General features: G+C 45.3%; 1 protein-coding gene and 1 long non-coding RNA gene across 7 annotated transcripts in view; both read right to left on the bottom strand.

Moving 5' to 3' along the window:
• Nucleotides 1-14,744, bottom strand: part of CAMTA1 (calmodulin binding transcription activator 1) — an 857,550-nt gene that overhangs the window by 754,010 nt on the left and 88,796 nt on the right. The window lies entirely within an intron of this gene.
• LOC122479883 lies at nucleotides 775-6,463 on the bottom strand. The gene is made up of 2 exons (XR_006296455.1): nucleotides 6,217-6,463; nucleotides 775-5,004 (listed from the first exon to the last, which is right to left on the bottom strand). It is a non-coding gene; the product is annotated as an uncharacterized LOC122479883 (long non-coding RNA).

The raw sequence follows: 14,744 nt of genomic DNA, 5'->3' as shown, positions 1-14,744 counted from the left end.
CCAGTTACGTGGCACCTGGGGGGGTTCCGTCAGTTAAGCATCCGACTCCTGATTTCAGCTCTGGTCATCGTCTCACGGTTCGTGAGTTCGAGCCCCATGTCGGGCTGTGTGCTGGGCCTGGAACCCGCTTAAAATTCTCTCTCTCCCCCCTGCCTGTCTCCCGCTTGACCACACGTTCTCTCTCTCTCACACACATATATAACTGTCACATATATATCGCTCTCTCATAAATAACTGAAAATAAAAAAGAAAGAAAACAAGCAGTTACGAGGCAGCCCCTCCTCAAGAGCTATCTGAAGGCTCATGGGTCATCCCTCTCAGCCTGATGTCCTCTGCGTGCCACCAGAGGGCACTAACTCATGGAATCACTCTTGAAACACTTAGGTCACATTTTAAACTGCAGGAATGTTGAATGAAAGCTGGATTTCAAAGCAATGAAGGGCTGGGTATGTAATTTTGACAGTGGCTTTGAGCATTTGCCGGTCATAAATCTCCATTTAATTCCATAAAACTTAGGCATACACACACAGCAACAGGGTGTGCTAAAAAAAATAAGTCAACCAAGTCTTCAGATTTATGAAAATAATGTATTTCAAAATAAAACTGAGAGCTACACACTTGCTCCTGCTTCTCTTGGCTCTGGGGCTGTCGTGTGGGTCACCCATCCCGGTGGCTTGTGCACGTCGCGCCCAAGAGCCCCAAGAAAAACATCTCTGGATCCCCCTTGCTTTTAAAGCTACTCTGGACGGAGTTAAAGTGGACATTCACCACATTAAATTACAGCAGTTTATTATGCATGATTAAAATATGATTTAGTCTTTTTTACTAAAATCCTTCTAAGAAATAAAGAGCACACATTTGCTTGGGCTCACTGTGCCCTCGGCTGCTATTCTGAGCACAACATACTTATTTCATACTTACAACATTCCTTTGAGAGGCTGCAAAATTCTATTTTTGTAAAAAGTTCAACCTTGCATTTCTTGAACGCAATCAAGAATTTTTCTTTACATTTGTATCCTCCACTGATGATTTATTTGCCCACAAAACTATAAATGCAGATTTGTGAGTTCTGCCTCATTAACCACCTTCTGCAATTATTTCTTCACACTTCTCATACTTCCATGGGGAGGATGACATTACATAATCAAAAGAGTTCAGCGGGAAGTTTAATGAAAATGCATTATGCCCTGAAAGGTTTTTTTGTTTTGCTTGGTGGTACATAAAAATCTGCTCTTGGCTTTTCACACTTTATTTAAAAGGAAGTGAAACATATTTGCTGATTCGATCAGAAACGTTGGTTGCTTCTCTAGGTGAAACAGAATTCCAGCTCGACTGGGTTTTTGGTTTTCCTGGTTTTAGTGGATTCTTTCAGCGTCCAAGAAATAACTGAAGTTCCCAATGAGATGAAGAAAAGTTGACAAATGCAATGCATCACCCCGAGAAGTTTTGGTTCTTTACACAATTCGTTACAAGTTAGTGCCCCCGTAAACTCGTGACACACGGCCTACGTCACATCCGTTTCAGATTTTGTTTTTGACCTTTGTGTTAAAAACAAAACCAAAAATCCTCCTCCAAGGTTTCAAGAACATGTGGGTATTCTGGACTGTGCCAGCACACAAGGAACAAAGACAGAGCAGCTGCGACGTCTAGGTATTCTGGAACAAAAGCACTTTTGTTAGTACCATCTGAATAACTGCCTCCAAGCTCCCTCTATGCCTTCGTTCCTGCCTCTCCGATCTAGGAAATATTTTGGTTTCTCTTATTTACTTGATGCCAAAATCTACAATTTTAAATTATTAAACATTAAGAAAAGTTACGTATGTCCACTCTCTACCTATTTATTATTTCTCATTGCTTCTTTCTAGACTCTCACTAGACATCTTGATATTAAAATAAAGGAGAGCTTGTTTTATTGCTTTACCGTGATTCACAGGACCTGAGTTTTTACAAACTGGAGGTCTGTGGCAACCCTGTGCCAAGCATGCCCGTCAGCATGCCCGTCGGCACCAACACCATTTGCTCACTTCAGGCCTCTGGGTCACATCTGGGTCATTCTCACCGTATTTCCAACTTTTTCCTTAGTATATTTTCATAGTGATCTGTGGTCAGCGATCTTTGATGTTACGATTGTCATTACTTTGGGACGCCAGGAACCACATCCACGTAAGACGGCAAACTTAACGGATAAATGTTGCGCGTGTCCTGACTGCTCCACTGACCGGCCGCTGCCCCGTCTCTCTCCCTCTCCTCAGGCTTCCCTGGCCCCGGAGACCTGACAGGATTGAAATGAGGCCAATTAATAACCCTACGATGGCCTCTAAGTGTGCAAGTGACAGGAAGAGTCCTACACCCCTCACTTTAAATCAAGAGCCAGAAATGACCAAGCTCGGTGAGGAAAGCACATTGGAAACCGAGACAGGTCGAAAGCCAGGCCTCTTGCGCCAAACAGCCAAGTGGTGAGTTCAAAGGAGAGTTCTCGAAGGAAATTAAAAGTGCTTCTCCAGTGAACACAGGCCTGATAAGAGAGCCAGACAGCCTTCTTGCCGACATGGAGAAAGTCTGAGTGGTCTGGACAGAAGATCAAACCAGCCTCAACATTCCCTTAAGCCAAGCCTAATCTGGAGCAAGCCCAACTCTCTTCAATTCTTGAAGGCTGAGAGACGCCAGGAAGCCGCAGAAGCAGAGTCTGAGGCCGGCAGAGATTAGTTTGTGAAGTTTAAGGAAAGCCGTCTCCGTGACGTGAAAACACAAGGTGAAGCCGCAGGAGCGGATGTAGAATTCACGAAGGCGGCCACACGCAACAGCGGCTGTCGTCAAGGGTTTTCATAGCTAGAGAGGAGAAGTCAATGCCTGGCTTCAAAGCTTCAAAGGACAGGCTGACTCCCTCGTTAAGGGCTAACGCAGCCAGTGATTTTAAGCTGAAGCCAATGCTCATTTACCATTGTGAAAATTCCAGGGCCCCGAAGAACTCTGCTAAATTTACTCTGCCTGTGCCCTATAAATGGAACAACAAAGCCTGGGTGACAGCACATCTGTTTACAACATGGTTTGCTGAATATTTTAAGCTCCCTGTTGAGAACTACTGCTCGGGGAAAAAAGATCCCTTTGTAAGTAGTACTGTTCGTTGACAATGCACGTGGTCAGCCAAGAGCTCTGATGGGATGACAGGATTAATGTTGTTTCCGTGCCTGCTAACACCACATCCATCCTGCAGCCCATCCTGAGTAATTTTGACTTTCAAGACTTGTAATTTAAGAAATACATTTCATAAGGCCATCACTGCCATAAGCAGTGATTCCTCTGATGGATCTGGGCAAAGTAAACTGAAAATCTCCGGAAAGGATTTACCTTTCTAGAGGTCATTAAAAAGCATTCATGATTCCTTGGAACAAGAAATCAAAATATCGACGTGAGCAAGAGTCTGGAAGAAGCGTATTCCCACCCTCATGGATGACTGTGAGGCGTTCAAGACTCCAGTACAGGAAGTCACTGCAGATGTGGTGGAAACAGCAGGAGAACTGGAATTGGAAGTGGAGCCTGAAGATGGGACTGAATGGCTGCCATCTCAGGATACAACTTGAACAGATGCGGAGTTGCTTCTTAGAGACGAGCCTCTTGAGATGGAATCTGCTCCTGGTGAAGACTGTTGAAATGACAACAAAGGATCTAGAACATTCCATAAACTTAGTCGACAAAGCAGTGGCAGAGTTTGAGGGGACTGACTCTATTTGTGAAAAAGGCTCTACTGTGGGTAAAATGCTATCAAACAGCATCACATGCTAGAGAAAATCAGTCATGAAAGAAAGAGTTAATCAACGCAGCAAACTTCACCATTTTCTTAAGAAATTGCCACAGCCACCCCAACCTTCAGCAACCACCACTCTGATCAGTCAGCAGCCATGACATTGAGGCAAGACCCTCCAAGACCAGCAAAGGGATTATGATTTGCTACAAGTTCAAATGATGGTTAGCATTTTTCAGCAGTATTCTTTAATTAAGACACGTACATTTTTTTTTTTTAGACACAAGGCTATTATGCGTTTAGGAGACCACAGTATAAACTTAACTTTTATGCGCACCAGAAACAGAAACATTCATTGGACCCGCTTTGTTGTGATACTCGTTTTATTGCAATGATCTGAAACCAGAACTGCAAGATCTCTGAGGTGTGACTGTATTCCAGAGATGTGGCTCACGTCTCTCCTACATCTCTATCCTCTACGTGTTCATCAGGAGGCATGGATACCGGAACAGAGAATGAATGTGTAATTCCTAATTCTAAAGTCCTGATTCTCTCTGGCATCTCATAAACATGCTGTGCCACTCACTGCAATCACAACAAATTTTTTATATTTACCAAGTTTCGCTGTTTATCATTTTTAAAAGTTATATGTAAAAGACAAATTAAAAGGAAACATTCAGAAAGGATGCAATGCCAGTTGATCCATTCATTCACTCAGCAGCATTTATTTAGACTGTACACGGTGCCAGGCCCTGGAAACACGAGGATGAACAGGATGGAGGTCCTGCCCTCGTGGAGCTTCCATTCTCGTAGGAGACAAGACAGTGACCAACACGTAACTGTATCACTGCTCTGGAGGTGAGTGCTCTTATAAAAAGAGAAGCTTGTGAAGGGGATCGAGAGTGGCATCTGGGCATGAGGATGATCACGGAGACCTCTGTGACCAGGGGGCATGTGGATACAGACCCGCTCTCCCAAAGCTAGGTCAGACCGTGGCTCTCCTTCATAATGACTGCGGATGAAGCAGGAGCGGGGCACTTTAACCTATTTCATTTTCAGTAACATTCAGTTCAAGTTAATTTTGGGTTTTAAGTGCAATCACTTCACTAACGGAATTCTCCTGGAGCCAGACGTGGGGCTGCGGGATGGCAAGATCCCCCTAAGAGTTCTGCCAGCCCTCAGTCCAATGTGCCAGCCCTCCCGGCTCCAGCTCTGTGGGTCCCTCGTCTTGCAGCGCCCATGAACAAGTGTGTGGCGAGAGCCTGAAATAAATAAGTGTAAAATGGGTCAAGACCATCGCTTCTATTTCTGTTTTTAACTGAAGAAAATGTGCCCCATTTCCAGAGGCAGAGAGAGAAGGAGACATCTGAATAAAGACAAACTACAGTATACACTAAACACACACGTGTGTGTACATGTAGAAATGTACCCCACACACACAGCTGAATTGGGACAAACTACAATACATAAAATGTATGTGTATGTACACATATAAATGCACCACACACATCTGAATAAAGCCAAACTACATGATACATTCAACACCCGCGTGTATGTGGACACATATAAATGTACCACATACATACACACACAAGTGACTCACTTCCCTACGGTAACTCAAAAGTGGGTCTTTTACAATCAGCCTTTATACAATCCTCACAACATAACTTTTATCGGTCGTAGGATGTATCTTTAAGAGGCCACAGGAGTTTTTTAAAGGATCAAATTAAAAATTAACGGTTCAAAATGATCAAGGTTGAGATTCAATTAACACTAATTTTAGAAGAATTTTTTTACTGACTATGCATATTCAGTAAACTACTCAAGTTTTTGTTTTCTTTTTTTCTAACATAGCATCCCCAAGGAGTCATTATGTACAATCAGCTCTCTAATTCAGATTAGCGTGTCTAAGTACACATTGACGCAACAGAACACAATGCTTCGAGAGGCTCCCCTGCTAGACACCATCCGGTGAAGCACAGGCCTGAGAAGGTGGACCCCTCGGATTTCATCCCCAGCACCAACACGCGTTACTTTCAAACAGCGTCATGTGCTACAGGAATGCCGTATTTCGAAGCGATACTGAATGAGGAGTAGAACCAACATTTCCTTAACGATGGAAGATCCTAATAAGCTACAGGTGACTTCCACAGTGGCCCTGAAACCACCAAATGCATACTGACGCCGAAGGAAGCCACAGGAGGTCTGTTCTTTCTGATCTCACTCCCCTCCCCTTGCTTTAGGTGCTACTGGAGGGGAAGAACCATAAAGTGAGTGATTTGGGGTAAAACACTGAACACCATGCTAATGAGTCTTTGAGGGCAAGGTGTGAGCCCGTGGCAGGGGAAGGGTTGTGATGCTGCGTTGTTTTTCTACTTTGGGGATGATTTCCAAACCAAACCTCTCATCGACTGAGTAGAAGCGTAACTAGTGAATTCCCATGGAGCCAGGTACTTATGAAAGAGCCAACATACTCAAGCATGTGTCCAGTGCAGAGAGGCAGGTCGGCTTCACGGGCCAAGAGGATGGTGCTAGAAAGGACACATCATGGAAAAAAAGAGCTGTGAGCTTCTTACAAGGAAAGTCCTCACATTTATGATCTACTTCCCTAGTTGTTACTCAGTTAAATAATCAGTTAATTAAGACGCCAGAACAACAAAATGAAGATTTTGAGGCAATCAAATGCAAATTACGGGGGCGCCTGGGTGCCTCAGTCGGTTAAGCATCTGACTTCGGCTGAGGTCATGATCTCCCGGTCCGTGAGTTCGAGCCCCGCGTCGGGCTGTGTGCTGACAGCTCAGAGCCTGGAGCCTGCTTCAGATTCTGTGTCTCCCTCTCTCTCTGACCCTCCCCCGTTCATGCTCTGTCTCTGTCTCAAAAATAAATAAACATTTAAAAAAAAAATTTTTTTTTAAAAATGCAAACTACATTCTTTAACATGAATCAGGACTGTCTCTGTGGAATCAGACCGCAGCTTCTGACTTCATTGCCCTGTGCACATGTGCTTTCCGCTACCTAAATCTTCAGACCTATATAAACCAACACAGTATATTTATTCCCTTCCCCCAAAAACAATGATTAAGTTTACCATTTTGGCTTGGAGGTACATTACCTCACTGTCCCCTCCCCTTTCATCCACCCATATTCCTTTACTCAGCCACATGCACAGGCTGGGCTGGGCTCTGGGGAAAGAGAAACAGGTGAGGCCTCACACCTGCCCCGAGGAGCTCACGGTTTAGGGGATTCAAAACACCAATAAAGAGACAAGTTACAATATGCTGTGACAAGGGTCCTCAGACAGACATGGAAAGAAGGGCTCATTAAAAGGGAGCCAGCAGGACAGGCCATGTAGAAAGGGTGTATGGAGAAGTGACATCCAGGCTGGCCTCCAGAAAGACCCTGTCTGCCAGGCACAAAACCAGGAAGGGAGGAGCAGAGAAGGAGGACGGTGGCAGGGAGCCGGCGAGGCAGGTTGTATTCGCCCATAAATACCTCCCTCCACCTACAGCGACATGCAGAGATGGGTGTCTGCAGTTCGTGAATACTTTATTAGTAAAGGCAAATCCAAATGACAACACAGAGAAGCCTACAGAGAGCTGGCATGCATGGGAGTTCTATGCACCCTGAGGCCAAGGGAGGCCAAGGGAGGCCAAGGGAGGCCAAGGGAGGCCAAGGGAGGCCAAGTGCTTGCCCACTGAAGGCCAAGCATCTGCTTTCGTTAGGGTTATGCTGGCCACACTGGATCAAGTTTCAGTGTCAGCAGTGAATTTCTGAAGGAATAAAGTACAAGTTTAAATGTTATGCTTCGGGGTTTTTTTGAGGCAAGAATTACAACAAGAGCATGCTAGTGACCCAGATCTAAGTAAGAAACAATGAACAAGTGTCAAAATGCTGAGTTTCCTAGTCTCCTAGACACACTGACCTTCACTTTCCAAGAAACCAACATTGCGTGTGGACCGAATTAAGTAATCACACTAACAATGCTTTTTAAAAGCTAACGCTTCGGTTCTCTTATATAACATGCGTTATCATTTACACGTGGCATCATAAAATCGCTCTTCTTTTGCTGAAATTCCAGGCCATTCGTCATAAAGATTTACACGTGAAGGAGTGACTTTATAGGCAAAACACCATTTAGTGGAGAGCAAAACCTCCAAACAAATTGCAATAAAGCCATCAATGTTCTTTAAATTTCTTGCTTAAAAGCCATCAATGTTCTTTAAATTTCTTGCTTAACTTCCAGTTCTTGATATTCACCCACTTTCCCATTAGATGGAAACATTTTAATTAGAATAAAGAGAGTTTAAGAAAACTTACATAAGAAGCTTTCATTATCACTAAATTGTGTTTACTGAGTTTTCTCTTACATGAATACAATGGCGTCAGAAGGACATTATTTTTAAGAGGGTGCACAGTTAGTGACCAAGTGGACTCTAGGACACTCTTATGGGATTACTAAAGTCTGGATGTTAACTAACTACAGCCCACATTCTCCTGACATTAGTTCACACGAAATGAACAAGCAATTACTCCTTCAAAACAGAAGCCATCCAAGAACAAGAAATTGACAAATACATGGCTCCAGACTCTTCCTGAATATGGGGACTGGTGGGATTTTTGTTGTTGCTATTGTTAATCTTAACAGAAGAGGAAACAAACAAAAGGATCCGAAGTCATTTAGGCCCAGACTGAGGGAGTCTGCGCACCTCTTTCCCTGGGGCTCGTTGTGGGTATGGAAAGCAGCAAGAGCACGTGAGCGCAGGAGGCATTCCTGTTCACCCTTTCAAACTAGTTTGATTTTCCTGGGCTACAAGGCTAAAAACAAAAAAAAACAAAAAAAACCCAGCTTCTGACTGCATCATCACTTTTTACTAATCTTTAAAGACACACTGTGGATCAAAGCCAAATACACGAACTTATCTGCAGAAGTTATTCTGTGTATACAGGTAAGACAAAGAGTGTGCACGGGGACCAGACATGTAAAAATCTACCGCGTGGTAAAAGGCTGACCGTGCCCACCCTTTCAAAAGCATCGGGTGAGGACAGGCAGGGCTTGTATGCTGCTCCCTGCACCACATGGGACCGCCTCGAAGCTACTAAATGCTGGCTTCTGTAGGAATTCAAATACATTTAGGATGAAGTATAAAAGAGCCGAATTTGAGGTAGTCGAGGTTTATGCCAAAATAAAGATCGAAATCTAAAAGACAGGACAAAATAAAGATAAAATTCCAAAGGATACTTTTTTCCTGGGGGCAAAAAAAACGACTGTAATGAGTTGCCCACATGGAGTTAACATTTTCATTAGCGACTCAGCGAAAAGCCTTCTGGATGAAAATAAAAACCAAGTGAGAAGCTGCCATTTTGGGAAGAACTTGTCAAAATTATGGTTCTGTATTCTGATATTTTACTGTGACTCAGAAATCTTGATTCCAAGGAGGTACCACCTGGATTTGAAATGAGGCAAGAACGATCCCTCAGAACCTCACAGATGCTTTGAGAAGAAGGGCAGGATCGGGGTCAGGAAATGCTCCTTGGTGGGGGAAGGTTAGAGTCGCGGCCACTGAGGTACAGATTCTACTAACAGCCACAGCACCCCCCTTCTGCCTCTCCAACCTCTGTTACTCTCATCAGGAGTCATAAGCAGTTTCAGATCCATGGAGACAATCCTTCTTCCTAAACACTGGCCTGTTCCTTGACCCATTCCTGTCTAATAACCTTGAACCGTACTTCCCCAAGGTCATCCCCAACCTGTTCGAGATGGTGGCCGTGAGCCAGGTGTGGAGACCGAGCACTTGAAATTGTGTCGGGTCTGAATGAAGAGGTGCTGGAAGTACAAAATCCATATCGGATTTCAAAGACTCAGTACAGGGGCGCCTGGGTGGCGCAGTCGGTTAAGCGTCCGACTTCAGCCAGGTCACGATCTCGCGGTCTGTGAGTTCGAGCCCCGCGTCGGGCTCTGGGCTGATGGCTCGGAGCCTGGAGCCTGTTTCCGATTCTGTGTCTCCCTCTCTCTCTGCCCCTCCCCCGTTCATGCTCTGTCTCTCTCTGTCCCAAAAATAAATGTTGAAAAAAAAAATTAAAAAAAAAAAAGACTCAGTACAAAATAAATGTAAAATATCTCAATAAGTTTTACATTCATTAAATATAAATAAAAAATAATATAAATATATATCACTGAAATTAATTTCATTTGTTTCTCCTTACTTTCTTCAAATATGGCTTCTAAAACATTAGCAATCACACACGTGGCTCACATTATACTTCTCTTGGACTGCACTGCCCTAGGCCTTGACGTCAACCCACACTGTACCCCTTCCGTATCAAATGCAAGCATCCCTCTAGTTGACGATCCCTACTCCAACCATTCCTGATCCTACTCCTTGAATCCCACTGACACCATGGCCTCCTGCTGCCCTCATTTCCCTCTTGCTTCCCTTGTGCTACCCGCCTAGCTTAGAGCATGGGGTCCATCATCACCCCAGCACTCAGCTCCCTTGCCCCTTCCCTACCAGGATACTCCCCCGGCAAAATCCCAACCCCGGGCTCAATCCTCCTCTCTGCCCTCTCACAGCCTGCATCTAGGCAGCAGAAAGCAGAACTCTCTGAAGGCACCAGCTCTGCTTCCTGTCCTTCCCGTTTTCACTCGAGCCAGCTGGAATCGGGCTTTTGTCTCCCCACTTCACTCCACCAGCTCTTATCAAAGTCACCGATGACCTCCATGCCGCTAGAGCCACGGTCAATTCTCAGTCTGCATCTGACCTGACCTTTAGCAGCATCTGACATCGATGATCACTCTGCTTTGAAACACATTCTTCCAGGAGACCCCACTCTCCTGGTTTTCCTTCTCTGGTTGTTCCTTTCCATTCTTCTTTGCTTCCTTCTCTTTCCTCCTCTTAACACCCCAGCGCTCCGTGTTTGAACGCCTCTCCCTACCCATACCCCCTTCAGGATTTCACATGTCCCAGAGCTGTAAGAACCTTCTATATGCTGCAAAGACTGCAAAGTCTGGCTTGAGCCTAGGCCTCTCCTCCTCTAGATTACAACTCCTCTATGTGACTCCCTAGTCAACACCTCCACTTGGCATCCTGGAATTAACACGTCCAAAACACAACTCTTGCTTTCTCCTCACCCTTTCTCCCCAACCTGCAGCTCCCACGGGCTTCCCAATCTCAGCAAAGAGAAACTGCATTCTTCCAGCTGCTCAGTGCAAAAACATTGGCATCAACCCCGACTCCTCATATTTGCACACAACCTGTCAGCTCTTCCTCTGAAACACATCCAGCATCTGACCGCTTCTCAACACCCTCGTCCAGGCCACCCTCAGCCCTGGACGGTCTCACTGGTCTCCTTATTTCCATTCCTACCACCCTAAACCAGGGAGCTGCAAACTTTTTCTTAAAGGGCCAGATAGTAAATATTTTAGGCTTTGTGGGCCAGATGGTCTCTGTCGCAACCACTCAACTTGGCTGTTGCAGCTCAAAAGCAGACTCAGACAATATGCAAACGAATGAGCGTGGCTCGATTCCAATAAAACTAGAACTCAAATGGACACTGAAATCTGAATTACACAGAATGCTCATGTATCACAAATTATTATTATTCACCTTATTTTTTTCAACCATTTAGAAATGTAAAAAGCATCTTAGTTTTGCGGGCTGCACAAAACAGGTGGCTGGCTGGATTTGGCCTGCGGGTGGCCATTTGCCAACCCCCGCCCTAGACTGTTCTCTGCGCTACATTCAGAGTGATCCTTTACATCAGGTCGTCTCCCTGCTCCAAAATTCTCAGATGCCTTCCTTTCTCATTCACTAAAATCAAAAGACTTTACCATGACCTGTCAGGCCCTGCGGGATCCAGCTCCTGGCTACCTCGTCTTCCTCTGCTCCAACCCTCACTCAGTGTGACCACACTGGCTTCCTCACTATTCTCCTGGCTTCTCTCCTGCTCCTGCCAAACTCACATCCACCGTCAGGCCTTTGCTTCTGCTGTTTGGAACAGTCTTACTCCAGATACTACCTGGATCACTGTGTCACTTCCTTCAAATCACCGTACAAGAAAGACACCTGCTCAAGTCACACTTGCTAAATAGCACACACATGCACCCACCCGGGCCGACATCCAGGAACCCTCTAAATGGTTTACTTTGCTTCCTGGCTCCTCATCACACTTACTGTCATTAACGTTTCCAAGTTTTATGTAGAAATAAACACAACAGGCCGTTTTTAAAAGAGAAAGTCACAGGGTGTGTAAGAGCAGGAAACCAGCAGGCAGGTTACCTGGGGGGAAAGACCCACAGCACCACGTCCTGCTACGTGACACTGGGTGGTTATAGTCACCACTCTGTACCTCGGTTTCCTCCCCTGCAAAATGAGGATAACAAGAGCACCCACTTCCTCGGTGTTCTGAGGAGTAAATAGCTAATAAATGTAATAACAGGTAAGGTACATATAATCAATCAATTACTGGTACTTGTTTTTTTTTAATTTGCCATTTTAACCATTTAAAATTTTTTCATGTTTATTTTGAAAGAGAGAGGGAGAGAGAGAGCGAGCAGGGGAGGGGCAGAGAGACAGGGAGAGAGAGAATCCCAAGTAGGCTCCACACTGTCAGTGCAGAGCCCAACACGGGTTCAATCCCACAAACCATGAGATCATGAACTGAGCTGAAGTCAAAGAGTCAGACCCTTAACTGACTGAGCCATCCAAGTGTCCCATTGCTGGTTTTTTTTGTTTACTTATTGGTTGTGACAGCTCCCTCCAGCCAGAAAATAAGCTTTTTGAGGTGAATGGCCTTCTTTGTTTACTGGTTATTCCTGATAACGAGGACGACATCTGCTACCAGACATTCAATACAATATATACTCAGCAAATGAGTGTTTGAGTTTAAGTCATTTGAGGGTAGACAACACTCTACCCCCTGCTCCAGCCATACACTGACACCAGGGAGAGCAAAAGCTCTCTTCAAACCCAGCACAGAATGAAATGGATAATCTCCTACTCCAGGCGGGTATGTTTGAGGAGGTGGGGAAACAACAACTGAGACCCCGAAGGAAGGCACCCCTGCCGACCTCGGGGTAGCAACACGTCACCTCCAAGGAAGCCTCCTACACGCTGTGCTGCATACGCCTGGGTTACATGCTCACATCTCCAGCCAAATGAGACAATAAACAGATGTCACAGCCGGTCAGGTTCAAATTCTGCATATGAAATGGCACCTTACTACCTAGGAGCACAGTTATATATATATATATGAGAGAGAGAGAGAGAGAGAGAGAGAGAGAGAGAGAGAGAGAGAGGTCCCAAGAGAATTCCTGGACACAAGCATCAAAGACCATTTATTCAAAGCTTACATTTAACTGGCTTCATTTTTTCTTTAATGTGTATTTACTTTGGAGAGAGAGACCGTGCGAGTGCACAAGTAGGGGAGGGACAGAGAGAGAGAGGGAGAGTCAGAGAGAGAGAGAGAGAGAGAGAGAGAGAGAGAGAATGAATCCGAAGCAGGCTCCAGGCTCTGAGTTGTCAGCACAGAGCCCGACACGGGGCTCAAACTCACAAACCTCGAGATCATGACCTGAGCTGAAGTCGGATGCTTAACCGACTGAGCCACCTAGGCGCCCCCAACTGGCTTTTTCTAGAAACAAAGACTATCTTGCCAAATAGCGAAAGTCTTCCCCAAGCAAAAAGATGGTGAAAACATCTCTACCTGTCAGACACATGCGCTACTCAGCGTGCATCACAGGTCCGTGGATTTGGTACTTCTGCTAGAATTACTGAGTTCTGATTTACAGATGGTATGAAGATGAGTTAAAAAGTACTCCTGGGTTGGGGCGCCTGGGTGGCTGAGTTGGTTTCAGCTCAGGTCATAATCTCACAGTTTGTGGGTTTGAGCCCCACATTGGGCTCTATGCTGGTAGCATGGAGCCTGCTTGGGATCCTTTCTCTCTTTCCCTCTCTTTCTGCCCTTCCCTGCTTGCTCGCTCGCTCTCCCTCTCTCCCCCTCCCTCAAAATAAGTAAATAAAACGTTAAAAAATAAATAAATAAAGTAGTTCTGGTTTCTACTATTTTGTGACATGGTCTTTGATAGGAAGATACCTATACATCCTGGTATGACACGAATTTTTTCAGGTGAGAGCCCTACTTCCTTTCAAAGAAATAGGGGTTGCAGTGACTGGGTGGCTCACCAGGTTAAGCCTCCGACTCTTGATTTCAGTTCAGGCCATGATCTCATGGTTCGTGACATCAAGTCCCCGTCAGGCTCTACACTGAGCACAGAGCCTGCTTAGGTTTCTCTCTTTCCCTCTCTCTCTCTCTGCCCCTCCCCTGCTCGTGCACGCTCTCGCTCTCTCTGTAAATGAATAAACATTAAAAAAATAATAAGTAAAAGAAACAGGGACAAGGTCACCTATAGTTAAGCAAAGTAGAAACAACTCTCCTAACCCTCAAAACTACCATGTTTCACCACGAGATGGAAAGCGAACATCTTCAACAGTGGTTCTACCAAACAGACAAACATGAGGGAGATGTAGGCGGTAAAAACACACCTTTATTGGCTGGCATATAATTCAGCTGCAGAACCCCACGGGCAGTGCAGCAATGCCAGACGAGCATTATGGGCGAACGATACGAGGAAGGGCAAGAAACCGGGGGCTAACAAGAGGATGCATCCCAAGAGGTCAAGGTGAACTGGCATGGACCTCCCAAAGCCTCTTCTCTGCACTGCTCGGGCCTCCTACTGACAGTGGCCTGACCTGGAACAAACGAATGGGGCTCCCTGGGCAGAGGTTTTTCTAAGTGATAAGACCCGAGGTAAGTTTTTTTCGGTTATCCCCGGTGGCTGTCGTGCTTTTTAAATTCTGCACTTGGCCATTAAGGTCACTGTGACATAAACAACACAGAGGGCCTGCACGAGCCAGGCAGGCACACGTCCCGTATCCCAACACTGCACTGCTATACGGTGGCAAAACCCGAAAGCTCAGGATGATAGCACTCTAATTTAATACTG

This window comes from Prionailurus bengalensis, chromosome C1 (assembly GCF_016509475.1).
Source record: "Prionailurus bengalensis isolate Pbe53 chromosome C1, Fcat_Pben_1.1_paternal_pri, whole genome shotgun sequence".
Lineage (NCBI taxonomy): Eukaryota > Metazoa > Chordata > Mammalia > Carnivora > Felidae > Prionailurus > Prionailurus bengalensis.
Note: the sequence above shows the minus strand (reverse complement) of the source record. Positions and strands in the feature narration are given on the sequence as shown.